At 37.0% G+C, this 16,430-nt stretch overlaps 1 non-coding gene across 1 annotated transcript; it reads right to left on the bottom strand.

Annotated features, from left to right (window-relative positions):
- Positions 1 to 15,641: 15,641 nt before the first annotated feature.
- Positions 15,642 to 15,745, bottom strand: LOC129400492 (U6 spliceosomal RNA). Its single transcript, XR_008627725.1, has one exon. It is a non-coding gene; the product is annotated as a U6 spliceosomal RNA (small nuclear RNA).
- Between the last annotated feature and the right edge of the window lie 685 nt (positions 15,746 to 16,430).

Here is a 16,430-nt window from a genome sequence, read left to right on the forward strand (position 1 = left end):
GTGTGTTTGGAGATACGTGCATGTCTGAGCCCTGTGGTTTCTTCCTGTGGTTCTTGGAGTACCTTCAGGAAGGAAACTCAAATCTTCTGCATACAAAACACATGCTCAGTACCTTGAGCTACTGAGCTATTTCTTCAATCCTTTGTTCCTTCTCTTTATAGAATATTAAGCTTCACCTGAAAGAATATTCTATCGAGGAGCTGATAGTACGTGAAAAGAACATGTTGTATTCTTAGGCGACAAAGAAAAGTTCTTGCACACAAAATGCGTTATGAAGACTTTGGCTTTCACCATTGTTTTGACAGCAAAACCCTGAGGTACTAAGAACAGAGCTCATCTTTGTCTAGTATCCTGAGCTCTTCGCATTCCTGAAACAGTGTCACTTTAAGTATTATCCTGGGTTTTTCACCTACAAGAAATTTTCTTCCTTCACTCACTTCTCCTTGCTCTTCTCTCTCTGGAAAGCTTGATGCACAATTGCTGGTCAGTGAATGAGGAAATGATACCCTGTTGTGGCTGCAATATGAATTCAACAAAGTGCCCCTGGAGTGAAGTTGGCAGTCTCTTAGTGGTTCACAATGTCGAGCTCAACACTCATGCCAACTCCAAAATTAGACGCATTTAAAGCAGACCAAGCTCCTCAAATCCCACTTCCTGACACCCTGCCCAATCCCCTTCCCTCGGAGAGACACACACTGTTGCGGACAAGCAGTCTCCTTTCAGCACTTACTCAAAGGTCAGAAAACTCTATGAGAATCAGAGCAAAGAAAATGTCAACCTGGGAATTACCGAATGTGTATATGTGCAGAAGGCCAGATCTTTTAAAAGATAAATATCATAGATGGAGAGAGTGCTCAGGGACCTTTGTGTTTCCACAGTTTACTGTGAGATTTATAGAGCCCAAGCTGCTTAATGCAGCATTTGACATGGCATTCAGACATCCCCACAACCTTCCTCATTCATTTTCAGCCTTGCACCTGCTGCTCTTCATTCCCCATTTCCTACTTTTCAGGAGCGGTTGGGAGTTTCTTTCACCCAAGTTAGATGAAATGCTTCCTACAAGATAATGGATCTGTGCCCATAAACTTAAAATAATTCCTTTAAAATATGAGTGGCTAACTGAAGTGCATATCTAAGAAGATTATTGAAAAATTATTTAGATTATTTATGTGTAGAAAACAATCCTTTTCATACATTTGCTTTGGGCCACACCCAATGGTACTCAGAGTTAATTTCTATGTTTGTGCTCATGGATTACCCCTAGCAATACTCAAGGAACCTATGTGGTGCTGACGTTCTAACTGTAGTCACCCACATGCAAGTTCCTTCACCTTTGTGCTTTCCAGTTCCTAGGGAAAAGAATCTTAAAGCCATGTCTCTGCTCTTAAAACATTGACTAGTGGTAGAAATTCTAATTTACTTGATTGTACCTGGTGATTAGAAGTGGGGAAATAATGAACATCTATTGATTAAATAGTAATATTTACCATGAAGTGCGATCAAATCAAATCTCCCTCTTTGTTCTTGCAAGTCAAAAATGACAAATATTCCACTGTAAATCTTGTTTTTGGCATATAGACCAAAGGAAATACTTGTCTAGGGGTGGATAGGCTTCATTAAAGAATAGCTCACACAGGAGTCATACAGAACATTAAGTTTGACTTGAACCTATTCTTCTAATGCATGCAGTTTTGACTGTGGGCATTAGAGATCACTTAACTAAAGTGATTTCTGAAGTCTCTGCTTCATTTACATTTAATGAACAAAATAGCAATATCTATATCTTGGTGCATTTTCAATAATAAAACAGTGAGATAGAGAAGCAAATGTATCTCAGGGCCCATGATATTTTCAGTATTAAAATTCTACACAAGAATTTGGAGTACATGGCCATGGAGTACATGGCCAATTTAGAATGCCCCAGTCCAGAAATTCTATATCTAAAGAGGTCAGCTAAAATAATATAAATTTAGCAAAAAATATAAACCAGAGTTTCCTTCATGTTAAATGAATAAAGTATGGTCCAGAGAAAAAAACTTATTCAAGGAAGGAGGAAATAAAACAAGAATGCATAAGAGAAGATATAATGAAAGAAAGAAAGAAGAAAAGGAGAAAGAAAGAAAGAAAGAAAGAAAGAAAGAAAGAAAGAAAGAAAGAAAGAAAGAAAGAAAGAAAGAAAGAAAGAAAGAAAGAAAGGATGGAAGGAAGAAAGAGAGAGAAAGAAAGGAAAGAGGAAGGAAGGAAGAAAGAGGAAAATAGGAAGAAAGAAAGAAAGAAAGAGATAAAGGAAAGAAAGAAGAAAAGAGAAAAAGAAAGAGAAAGAAAGAAAGAAGGGAAGAAGAAAAAGAAAGAAAGAAAGAAAGAAAGAAAGAAAGAAAGAAAGAAAGAAAGAAAGAAAGAAAGAAAGAAAGAAAGAAAGAAAGAAGGAAAGAAAGAGAGAAGGAAAGAAAGAAAGAAAAAGGGAAAGAAAGAGAGGAAGAGAAAGAAAGAAAGAAGGAAAGAAAGAGAAAGAAAGAAGGAAATCAAAAGGAAGAAATGGAAGGAAAAGAAATAGAAAGTAAAGTGAGTACCTATGAAGTAAAGTAAGGGAAATAAAGTAACAGTAATGGAGTAACAAATGCCTAGATATAACAAAGACAGAAATGGTCATTACTACAAATCTTGGGGGATTGTGCATTGGCACAATGATAGAGGAAAACATACTCTGTTGGACGGTGTGGTGCTGGGATGATAGATGCATAAAACCCTGTGTTAACAGTTTTGTAAACCACAGTGACTAAATTTTATAAAAATGAATGAAAGAAAAATCTTTAATAAAAGTTTTGACTGTGATCATATAAAATTGTGAACGTAAGGTTGTTTTTTTTACATTTTTTTCTTTTTACATATCTCGGGGAGCACAGCAAGCTACCGAGAGTATCCCGCCTACAAGGCAGAGCCTGGCAAGCTACCCATGGCGTATTCGATATGCCAAAAAAAGTAACAAGTCTCACAATGTAGACGTTACTGGTGCCTGCTCGAGCAAATCGATGAACAATGGGATGACAGTGCTACAGTGCTACAGCTCCTGCATCCATGGTATGGTTTCATTTTTTAAAAATTGAATCACTGTGATATGCACAGTTACAAAGCTATTCATGATAGGACTTCAGTCATACAAAGTTCCAACACAACACCCATCCCTCTACCAGTGCATATTTTCCACCGATAATGTCCCCAGTTTCCCTCCCTCTTACCCTCTCTCCATGCCTGCCTCAATGGCAGCACTCATCTTCTTTCTCTCTCTCTTTTTTTTTTTTTTTTTTGCTTTTTTGGGTCACACCCAGCGATGCACAGGGGTCACTCCTGGCTCATGCACTCAGGAATTACTCCTGGCGGTGCTCGGGGGACCATATGGGATGCTGGGATTCGAACCCGGGTTGGCCGCGTGCAAGGCAAACGCCCTACCCGCTGTGCTATCACTCCAGCCCCTTTCTCTCTCTTATTTCTTGTGGATACAAGATTTTTAAACCTATGTGCCAACTGTGGGTTATGACATGAAGCAGCATTTGAGTTTCTATATTTCAAAATGTATTTTTGTTTGATTAAAAACCAGTTAAATGTGTGGATTTATTTTCTCCCACAATATGACAATCAAATTAGTCAAAATTAGTCCTCATCAAAATTGAGTTGATTGAACCTTTGTAATAATTTGAAACTCTGAAAACTTCCAGATTTTAGAATAAAAATGACTTTCATAAAATGGCTGACATTGACAAAATATTTGTTATAGGCTATGTAAGGGTAAAATTTGGTGAGTATACCTAACTATGAAAGATTTTGGTGACATGTTGTGAGCTGTCTTTTAATGATTTCTATATTTTAGTTAATCTTTGTTGTCCATTCTCATGTAAACCTAGGAATTATGATTATTATCTTCTAAAAGAAAGCCTTAAGCCGGGTGTCATATATGAATTTGCAGGTTGCTAATTTCTAAAGGATCGTTTATTCCTACTTTTCTGAGAAAAAATATTCTCTATGATATTTTTGTCTTAAAATGTCCATTTATGTAACAGTGTCACTCATAGCAGTGAATATTACAGGAGAGCTCCACTAAATAAATGGAACAACTTGTTCTCTGCTAAAATGCACTAACTGAAACATCATTGTCATTTTAATTGCTCTGGACCTATGTGAAAGCTCCAGACATATCTTTAATGATCAATTGATCAGGAAGCTCAGAATTTTAATTTCGTACTCCTCATCCACAGATTGATCACTAATTTTCACATGATTATACTAAAATGTCTCTTCAGAAGAGTTGCTTTGTTTTCTAGAGATAGCTTTATGAAAACTAATAAATGAGTAAGGTAGGCTAATATAAAAACTTATTTTAGCTTTCATAGGTACAAGAAAGCATTGATTATCTATAGTAAAGGCCAGAATTTACATTTTATTTCAACGTAGTAAGAAAAAATATAGCAATATATTTAAATTATAATTCTAGTACTCTTCATCTGTTTCAAATCATCTGATTGCACAGAGATTCATGACTTTTTACAATCTGCTCTTTAACCAAAGAGCAATAGCTAGAAAAGCTTAAACATTAACTTTTATGGGGGGACAAACATCATTAATATCAAGATTATACTTTATTATTGTTTTGAGTCAAGATATTAATACAGGGATTTGTGAGTATACCCATGAGTCAGATGTAGGAATATAGCAAAAGAGAACATAATAAAAACTGCCAATATGTTGGGCTACAGCTCAGTGAATGTTTAGATGTATGAAGCCTTGAGTTAGATTCTTGACACCCTCCCCCAAAAGTTACCAAAGTCAATTTTCACAAGAATATTGTTGGTGTAGTCTCCGTGATTATTACCAAAAAAAATAGGAAGACACTTGACTCATTCTTCCTAACGAAAGACAGTTTCCACTGGGCATTAGCATAGTCAACCATGCTGTTTTTGGAAAATAACAATAAAATATCGTTCTTTCCCATCAAATTCCTGGAATAGCACTCTGAACGAGTTTGCCACATTTGGCAGCCTTGCAGGATAGCATAACAAGAAAAATGCTATTCTCTACAGAGTTGTGGGAATGTCTGCCTTCCAGGTCTTTCAGAAAGCACACAATCCCAACCCCAATTTCACGGTCAACACTATAGATATTTAACTAATACCTGTGCATCACTAGGCATTGCATTCGGTATTCAAGAGTAATTGGTTTTATTTGAATAGTTTTAGCTATTTTTTAAATATTTCTTAAATCAAAATGTCAAATTTATAAGTATGTGAATAGATAAATATCAATTTATTTTATTATAGTAATAATTTTAATATGCACATATTCAGCCATTACACAGTACATTTTAAACTATACATTTTATGAGAATTAAACTAGGAAAAATTTAAGCTATAATCTTGCTTGAAAGATCAAGACTCATTGATTTTTAGTTTCCAGGTCATGGATGTGAACTCTCTCTCTCTCTCTCTCTCTCTCTCTCTCTCTCTCTCTCTCTCTCTCTCTCTCTTTCTCTCTCTCTGTCTCGGTATTCCTTTTTTTTTTTAATTAGAGAATCACTGTGAGGGTACAGTTACAGATTTATACACTTTTGTGCTTATACTTCCCTCATACAAAGTTCGGGAACCCATCCCTTCACCAGTGCCCATTCTCCACCACCCGTAAACCCAGCGTCCCTCCCACCCTCCCCAATCCCATCTCCCCCCCACCCCACCCTGCCACTGTGGCAGGGCATTCCCTTCTGTTCTCTCTCTCTAATTAGCTGTTGTGGTTTGCAATAAAGGTGTTGAGTGGCCGCTGTGCTCAGTCTCTAGCCCTCATTCAGCCCGCAACTCCCTTCCCCCACATGGCCTTCGACTACAATGTAGTTGGTGATCGCTTCTCTGAGTTGCCCTTTCCCCGGAACGTGAGGCCAGCCTCGAAGCCATGGAGTCAACCTCCTGGTACTTATTTCTACAGTTCTTGGGTATTAGTCTCCCACTCTGATATTCTATATACCATAGATGAGTGCAGTCTTTCTATGTCTGTCTCTCTCTTTCTGACTCATTTCACTCAGCATGAAACTTTTCATGCCCATCCACTTAACTACAAAATTCTTGACTTCCTTTTTTCTAACAGCTGCATAGTATTCCATTGTATAGATGTACCAAAGCTTCCTCAACCAGTCATCCGTTTTGGGGCATTCGGGTTTTTTCCAGATTCTGGCTATTGTAAACAGTGCTGCGATGAACATACATGTGCAGATGTTGTTTCGATTGTACTTTTTTGCCTCTCTGGGATATATTCCCAGCAGTGGTATTGCTGGGTCAAATGGGAATTCAATATCTAATTTTTTGAGAATCGTCCAAATTGTTTTCCAGAAGGGCTGAACCAGTCGGCATTCCCACCAGCAGTGAAGAAGGGTCCCTTTCTCCCCACATCCTCTCCAACAGAGGTTGCTTTTGTTCTTTTGGATGTGTGCTAGTCTCTGTGGTGTGAGGTGGTATCTCATGGTTGTTTTGATCTGCATCTCTCTGATGATTAGTGATGCAGAGCACTTTTTCATGTGCCTTTTGGCCATTCGTATTTCTTCCTTGGTAAAGTTTCTGTTCATTTCTTCGCCCCATTTTTTGATGGGGTTGAATGTTTTCTTCTTGTAGAGTTCAACCAGTGCTTTATATACCATTGATATCAACCCCTTATCTGATGGGTATTGTGTAAATATCCTTTCCCATTCTGTGGATAGTCTTTGTATTCTGGTCACTGTATCTTTTGCTGTGCAGAAGCTTTTTAGTTTAATGTAGTCCCATTTGTTGATCTCTGTTTTTACTAGATTGCTTAGTTCCGTGTCACCTTTGAAGATACCTTTATCTTCAATATCGTGGAGGGTTTCGCCGACCTTGTCTTCAATGTACCTTATGGTTTGTGGTCTAATGTTGAGGTCTTTAATCCATTTTGATCTGACTTTTGTGCATGGTGTCAGGTCAAGGTCTAAACCCATTTTTTTGCATGTGGTTGTCCAGTTGTGCCAGCACCATTTGTTAAAGAGGCTTTCCTTGCTCCACTTCACATCTCTTGCTCCCTTATCAAAGATTAGATGGTCATACATTTGGGGTTGTGTGTAGGGATATTCCACCCTGTTCCATTGGTCTACGGCTCTGCCTTTGTTCCAGTACCATGCTGTTTTAATTGTTACTGCTTTGTAGTAAAGTTTGAGGTTGGGGAGGGTGATGCCTTCCATCATCTTTTTCCCAAGAATTGTTTTAGCTATCCTTGGACGTTTGTTATTCCATATGAATTTTAGGATTGCTTGATCCATTTCTTTGAAGAATGTCATGGGTATACTTATAGGGATCGCATTGAATCTGTATAATGCTTTAGGGAGTATTGCCATTTTGACAACATTGATTCTCCCTATCCACGAGCAGGGTATATGTTTCCATTTCCTCATGTCCTCTTTGATTTCATGGAGTAGCGTTTTGTAGTTTTCTTTGTAAAGGTCTTTTACTTCCTTGGTTAAGCTGATTCCGAGGTACTTGATTTTCTGGGGCACGATTGTGAATGGGATTGCTTTTTTCATGTCCCTTTCCTCTGCCTCATTGTTTGCATATATGAAGGCCATGGATTTTTGGGTATTGATTTTGTAGCCTGCAACTTTACTGTATAAGTCTATTGTTTCTAAGAGTTTCTTAGTAGAGGTTTTAGGCTTCTTTAGATATAGTATCATGTGGTCTGCAAATAATGAGAATTTGATTTCTTCCTTTCCTATCTGGATGCCCTTAATCTCTTTTTCTTGTCTAATAGCTATTACAGACCAATTTCCCTGATGAACACCGATGCGAAGATCCTCAACAAAATACTAGCAAATAGGGTCCAACAACTCATCAAGAAGATCATACATCATGACCAAGTGGGATTCATCCCAGGGATGCAAGGATGGTTTAACATTCGGAAATCAATCAACATAATCCAGCATATCAACAAAAGTAAAGACAAAAACCATATGATCATATCAATAGATGCAGAGAAAGCATTTGACAAGATCCAACATCCTTTCATGATGAAAACCCTCGCCAAAATGGGGTTTGGAGGAACTTTCCTCAAGATAGTCGAAGCCATCTGTCTCGGTATTTCTTTATCTCTCTTTCTCTCTCTCTTTCTCAGTTTTTGGGCCATACCAGCAGTACTCAAGGCTTTCTCCTGGCTTTGTGCTCAGGGATCACTCCTATAGTGCTCCAGGATAGGGAATACTGGGTATTGAACTGCAGTCAGCCACTTTCAAAGTCAAGTACTCTACCCACTGTACTATCACTATGGCCTGGTATGTGAATTTTTTGAGCTAAATTTCCTAAAATTGAAAACACAAAACATGGGGCATTTATTCTGAATATATTTTAGACTGCACTGGAGCAATAGCACAGTGGGTAGCACGTTTGCCTTACATGCAGCCAACCTGGGTTTGATCTCTCTGTCCTTCTCGAAGAGCCTGGCAAGCTACCAAAAGCATCCCTCCCGCATGACAGAGCCTGACAAGCTACCCATGGCATATTAGATATGCCAAAAATAGTAACAACGAGTCTCATAATGGAGACATTACTGGTGCTTACTCGAGCAAATCAATGAACAACAGGACGAAAGTGCTACTACTTATATTTCAGACTATCAAGTGAGTCAGAGTTTAAAGGATGATGTGAATACTTTCATTTGGATTTGTCATCCATAATACACCTATCCCTCTTTCAAAAGAAAACCAATACATTAGTTATCACTGTATCACTGTCATCCCGTTGTTCGTTGATTTACTCGAGCAGGCACCAGTAAATCTATTACACTCAGCCCTGAGATTTTAGCACCTCTCCTTACTCCTCTCCTCACTCGTCTTTCCCAACAATTGGAGGCTCTTTCAGGGACAGGGTAATGAGACCTATTGTTACTGTTTTTGGCATATCGAATACACCATAGGTAGCTTGCCAGGCTCTGCCATGTGGGCAGAATACTCTGAGTAGCTTGCCGGGCTCTCCGAGAGGGATGTATATATCTTTTACTGTATTTGAGATATGAATATGCCATGGGGAGCTTGCAAGGCTCTTCTATGCGGGCAATAGACTCTTGGTAGCTTGTCAGATTCACCAAGAGGGAGAACAAGGCTATTAGATGTCTAGCGGCCTCTTTGTGGATGTGGCTGCCAAGCTACTGGAAAATGGATCTGGGTGGAGAAGGCCCAGTCCCAATCCGAGCAGGCTTGGAGATCTCAGCCCCTGGGTTCCACACACCTGGGTTCCTCTGCCAGTCCCTTCATGCATGAGGCTCATCCAAACATGTTAATATTACATTAGCTATAAACAATGAATAACAAAGAAATAATATCCCCAAAAGCAATAATCTCCCCAGTACATGTACTCATAGGCATGCATGCATACAACTTGATTTGACAGGAAGTTTTTCGGTATGAGGAATGACTGGTGACACAGTCATTCTGTCTATTTGCTGCCATTCTTTTTGTTTGTTTTGTTTTATTTGGGAACCTTGCCTAGTTTTGCTCAGGGTTTGTACCTAGATCTGTGCTAGAAATTACTCTTTGCAGTGCTCAGAGCATGATAAAGATGAACCATGCTAAAGATCGAACCCAGGTCAGTTGCACTCAAGACAAATCTCTACCTGCTATATTATCTCTTGGGGCCCCTGCCATTCTTTTAATAGTGAAAGTGTATGTAAGAAAATAGGGACAGAATACTGTATTTACAAATTTAGAACTTAGAAATATTTTAGAATTATACAAAGGTACATTAATAAAGTTGAGCTTTGTTTTATAATTACGATGAAAATCTGTCTACTTTTTCTTTGACTTTTATTTGCTGAGAGAATTATCTAAAAGACCAAATGTACACTAAGGATGGGTCTCTGGTTTTGTCTCCAGTGTGGACACCAGTGAGTTATTCATTCATTAATTTATTTATTTTGAACTGCAACAAGTCAGTTGTGTTCAGGGATTTCTCCAGGCTCTCTGCTCAGAAATCACTTGGGCGGGAACTTGGGGGACCATACGGGCTGCCAGGCATCAAACCCAGGTAAACTGATGGCAAGAGGAGAACTCTGCCTGCTGTACTATCTCTCCAGCCATTTATTTATTTATATGTTTAACTTCAAGTGTCCCTGAGGATCTCATTAACGTGATAAACAGCCATAAAAAGTTTAGAATTTGTGAGACTGCCCTTTGGGTCACTTGTAAATTAAATTTTTTCGACATAGTCATACAAACCTATGGTAGATCCTAAGGGCTCTCTGTACAATAATAACACACACACAAGCATTATTTGTTAGTTTGTTTGCATTGATAGTTATGAGAAAAGTTAATAGCTCATCAAGATTTCCTCACTACCTTGAAAACTAAGAGTTAGCACAGATAAATAATGGCTCTTTAGACCATTGCATAGGAAGCAATATTTTAAAAGAGCTAATTCACTAGTTTCAAATGATCATCAAAGACCCACCATAGTAAAGAAAAAAATAGGCTCAGGAACCGAACAATCCAGACATTAAAATTGAAAATTGAAAAATCCTAGGATTGTAGAATGTCTAGGGGCAAGGGTGAACATTAGCAGTATGTTGTCTTGCTGTCCTAAAGGGTCAAGAGGTCTGGGTGAAGAAATGGCAATATATTAATCATGATAGTGTTTAGTGCAAGTCAAGTTTTATCTCTGCAATAAAGGTTGATCAGAGGTCAGGGTGAGGGCGAGGGGGCCCATCAAGGGAGGAGACTGCCACATGCTATTGCTTTTCAAGGACAGAGATTTCCTGTCCAGGTGAAGAATTACCTGGTGATTACAAGGAAGGTAGCTGAGGAAATGTTTGCATGTGACAGAAGTGATTCTTACTCATTGCTATCGAACTGTGTTTCCAAAAGTATCCCTTCTTGCTTGTTCCCAAGTACAGAAAGGTGCCAATTTAATATGAAATAAAACTAAGTAAAAAATGTTTTTAATAATTAAGTACCCTTTGTTGATTATGCTAAGTACTTGTTTATCATGGATGTGGTTTAGGCTCTGAGATGGCCCGTCAATTCTTACTTTAAGATTTAAAGAGCTCCTCAGTGACCTGTGAATGAATTTTGTTTCTATCCACATCTCTCATATCATCTGAACTGCTTGTCCTGTCGAGAGAGTAACACACAAAAAACGTATAGTGCATAGATGATACGGTGCTGGATTTTGTGGCTGAGTATTTAGCACACTGCATTGGGTGAGAGATGACAATGGTTTTGTTCGGGGAAATCTCTCTCTTTGGTGAGCTGATAAGGAGAGGCAGCCAGAGAAAAGTAGATTACTGTGCACTACTACCCTGGGGCTTGCAGTTACAGGTAAGACTGTCATAGGAAGAGTTAATTCTTCCTGTTTCTTCCTTTTACCGACCCAGGGCTTTCTTTCTCTATGTTTTCCTTTTTTGAGTCAAGCAATGGTTTTGAAAGTGAGTGTCCTCCTGAGTTCATCACTGTGTTTGTGTCATCATGCTAGTCAATAGATGAACAGTGAGACTTTTCATTATTGTTTTATTTAGCTTGGAAGCAAACATACTATTGTCTCCTCTCTGTCTGAGAGCTTACCAGCCTATCAAAGTTGTCCTCTGAGATATTTGTTAGAAAGGTAGAGAAAGTACAGTTTCTTACAAAGGAAGGAAATCTGGAGTCTAATATTGATTCGGATTCTGACTAGTTGTGTGTTTTAAATCATGCTTGTGGTTATTATTTATTTAAGCACTAGGGTGACAATAAACTTTATTGTCTGCTCTGGGATGCCATTAGATTGATAGGGGATATAATAACAGAAAGGCATTAAGCATAAACTAGAGCAGCCCTGGGTAAGCTGACCTATGATAACCCTTTTTATCAATGATCTGCCTTTTAGAGCCTTGACCTCAAGGGAAATAGGTCAGCTAGAAACCCGACCCCCCCCCCCACTCCCAAGCCCCTAACAAACTCTGTTTCACATAGTGTGATTCTCTGTGTAACTTACATTTTCACAGTGGGAAGGATAAAACTGAAAAATTGCAGACCTACAGAAAGAGACAATTTTCTTTTTTTTTGGCCAAAATTTTATTTTGTCATAGAATATAAGTATCTAGAACTTCTCATATTACAAATTTGCTATCTATATTAGGTCATTTCTTTGTTTTATAGATTAGGAAATTATTATTATATTTTTAATGGAACCACCATGTTACACATTTACAAAGTATTTCAAACTTGAAGCAGTTTCTTTTCAGAGAGACATTTCACCAGCAAGGAGTGAAATGAAGGCACAGTTCAAAATTTGAATAGTCCTTGGAGTAGGGATAAGTACCTGATGTTCCATTCAACTGAGAGTCAGGGTGTCCAATACTGAGGTTTATGTATCACTTTTCAAGTATAGCAATATTTAAATGACAGTTCAATTCAAATGGCAATTTCTAGAATTTTCTGCTGTGTGTCTATGTAGAGTGAGTAGAGATAGTGAAAAAGTGTGAAAACAGGTAGGAACATAGAAACGAAAGAGTTGCTGCACTGAATTCATACAAATCTGTAGCTCTGATTTGAAAACAGTAAGCTAATCTATGCTAATTTCCACCAGTTTAATTTTTTTCTAGATTTTTTTTTCCTTTACTGAGTAGCCCAACCCCCTCCCACCTAACTTTTCCCTTTCTTCTATGTATACCACGGGCCTAGTTCAAATCTAAAGTTCCAAACTTTTTAAAGTCAGGGCATTTTTCTTTTATTGGACTAGAGCACCTAGAACGCTATCTGACACATAGTAGGTTCTCAAAAAAAATGATGCATGATTAAAAGAGTAGTTAAATGAAAAAAAGGTATGGCATGAGAAGGAAGCAAAACATTCAAAAAGAAAGCAGAAAAAGCTGTTACCTCATATCTACATGTAAAAGATATGTCAAATCCTCCAAGCCTCAGGCTTCATTCTTCAGGCTATTAGGACTAGCTGGTCCCCTTTTGTTATACCTTTTCTTTTTATAACTTGCATGTACCACTTATAGCTAGGTATTTTATCTTTTTTGTTTTTGTTAATTTTCTATGCTGGAACCTCAGAAAATAAAGGAGAGGAATTTATATTCTGTTTTTATGAATGCCAACTTGACAGTTTATAATAGACTTGGGGGCTTACAAATAAGGAAGAATTATTTTTTGCAGTTGTAAAAACTGCAGTTCTAGGATCAGGATGTCATCATTGTTAGATTTTAGTGAGAGTCCTCTACTAACTTTATGGAAGGCCTTTTTTTTTAATTGTATCTTCACATAACATAAAGAAATGCCCTCTATCCAATCTTTCTTCAGTTTCTTCAAAAAAGGGCTACTAATCTGTCAATAAAGAATCCTCTCTTAGAATCTCATCACCTCCAAATGTCTCTCCCTTTATTACTAATACCTGGTGGTTTAGGGAATCAACATTAGAGGAGAGAAGAGACTTTTAGACCATTTAGCCTCTTAATTTCCATTAAATTTAAAATAGTTTCTGGAATGAACCCAGGGAAGACTGTGATAATAAGAATGTTTTCAGAAGGTTGGATGTCTTTGTTCATGTCTTTATTCTGCAACTATGGGGATATTCAAATGCCTGGTTTATGCTTTTGATTTTCGATGGAATACATATAACCTACATATTTTTAAATTTGGAACTTTAAAACAGCAATGACAGCCAAGGGTGATAATAAAAATAGTTCACATTTATTGAGTTCTTACTATATGACAAATGTTTGTGTCAGCAATTTATACAAAGGGTCTTACTGCAGTTTTACAATTTTCCTGATATAGCACATTAAAAAGCATGTTAGCGATAAAGTCACGGCTTGCATTTCCATAAGAAAAATACAATTGGAAAGAGACAAAGAGCTATGTCCTTAGTGAACCACTTGATGATTTAGTAGAGGCAGGAAGGATGGTGTGATAAGAACTAAGATGAGTATCCACTGCTTCTTCCATTTTAAGTTTTCTTCGTCCTTCAGTGTCAAGGTAAATTATGCCTTTTGGAATTAATTCTTGGATTCTCTTACCTTGCATTTACTTGCCTTCCTTAAATCATGGAATCATAGCCTGAATAAAAGGCCCATTATAGTCATCTTATCCATATTCTTAGACCTGGTGTTATTAAAATAAAATCATTTAATATATTCTGAAATGACTGTGTTTTGTCCATGTTTCATACCAAATTCTGGACAGAAATAGCAGGGTATTTTAATTCCCCAGTTTTGAAGCACACTCTGTATTTTTTCAGGCTATTCACAGATTTGCTATACTGCTGAAGAAAAGCATCAAAAACATGGCAATTTCTCGAGACATAACAAAAGGTCAGGGGTAGAGTAAGTGTATCTTTTCCAAATTTACTATTCGCTAAATGCCAAATAAAAACCTTTATTTTCTAGTTAATGCTAATGTAGAACTTTTAAAGTGTGTAATCTTAATGGAAAATATTACATAAGTTATGTAGAGTTTTTTCAACTACTTGCAAGTTTGTCCTGTGGATTCTAAGATTAAAATAAGTACCTCTTTCTTCCCATTTTTCCCTTTAGAAATAATTTTATTCACTCAGTCATTATTAAATTTAAACAGAATTTCACTAATAAAACATTCCTAAAAATGTAAGGTTAAATGTAATCTATGTTATTCTATTCTGTACCCTAATCAAACTTGTAATCATTCATATCATGCATTACCCCTCCTAGATGTACTGTAAGAAAAATTGCAAATTTAATAATTTTCGAAAGAATGAAGATGCTATTTGCTAATCATCTGTTTTATATAGTAAATCTGCAGAGTGTAGCACAATGTAGAAAAAAAAACTAATTGTTTTGGGAAATGATCCAGAGACACCAGAAAGACATCATCTACAATAAATTATTATGACTTCCATTTCCTTGTTGTTTCTTTATATATTGTAATTACAGTATTGATTATCTCTGAAGGATTAGTCCATGACTAAGTGAACATAACCTGCTTTGCCTAGTTAAATCAACAAACACTACACATTATTGATTTCTAACATTTTGTAGCAATTAGTAAACAGAAGAACGAATCACACATTCTGAATTTATGTTTATGTATTTTGGATTTATGAGACTTGCTTCATGTTAATGTGAAACTCATCTTTCCAGTGCCAATGGAATGCTTCTTTGGATTAGCAGTTCATTGAGGTCAACATTCAGGCTGTTTTGTTTGTCTGTTTTTGTCTGGTAGTAACAGTAAAGAGGAAGAATCTAAATGAACTGGTTTTATCATTCACATTCCTATTCTGCTAATAAACATTAGACCCTCAGGTCAATCCAATAACTTGATTAGTAGAATTTCCTTGAGAAAAGCCTCAAATCATAATCATTGTATATACACCTTTATTGCAAGAAAGTAAAAGTTCAAGTTTCAGATTCTTAGAAAACAGTGGAACATTTTATAGATTGATTATTTTATATTTTCAAAGAGAATGTGCTCATAAATATTAGTACATTGGGGGAATTATATTTTTTAGTTTGTTTTAATTTTTGTTTTGATGATTTAAAATGATGTAAATTATTTAGTTACATTTAAATTGGAGTCCTCTCAAATAAGACATTTAATCCAAACTACCTCTTTGGCAAAAAGAAAAAAAATTGTTTTAATGCAACATACAAACTTTAACAAAAGTAAAAATATGAAAGACTTCATGAATTTGCATGTACCCTTGTGCAGGAACCATGCTAATCTTCTCTGCAATATTCCTGTTTTATTATATGTGCTACCAATAAGCAGAGAAAGAACTTCTTGGTTTTTTTTTGTTTTTTTTGCTTTTTGTTCACACCCAGCGATGCACAGAGGTCACTTCTGGCTTTGCACCCAGGAATTAACCCTGGCAGAGCTCAGGGGACTATATGGGATATTGGGAATCAAAGCCGGTTCAGTCCTGTGCAAGGCAAATGCCCTACCCACTGTGCTATCGTTCCAGCCCCCAGAAAGAACTTCTTAATGCAGAACTTTTTTACGAAAAATTCAGAGTCAATAAAACATCTTTCAAATCGTTGTAATACCACTTATTTTCATACTCTAATCTTTCGCTAGAAGTTCAAATATCTCTTTATGTTCACTTATTTTCACTTCATTATTCTAAAACGTCTTAGAATAAACTTAATCAACATACTGAAGGTAGCAATGAACTAACAAGTGATTTTGAGTCAAAGTCAGGTTTACTATAATAGAAAACCTAATTTACTTAACCAAAAATTCTGTATGGACTGGAGAAACAGTAAGTTGCCTTGCATATGGCTGGTGCAGGTTTGATCTTCAGCACCACATATGATCTTCCTATCCCCTGAGCACACTAAGAATGATCTCTGAACACAGAGTCAGGTCTACACTCTGAGCACCAGCAGCTATGGCTCCAAAATTATATATATATATATATGGTTTTACGTAAACACACACACATACACACACATGC

The sequence above is a fragment of the Sorex araneus genome, chromosome X (assembly GCF_027595985.1).
Source record: "Sorex araneus isolate mSorAra2 chromosome X, mSorAra2.pri, whole genome shotgun sequence".
Taxonomy (NCBI): Eukaryota; Metazoa; Chordata; class Mammalia; order Eulipotyphla; family Soricidae; genus Sorex; species Sorex araneus.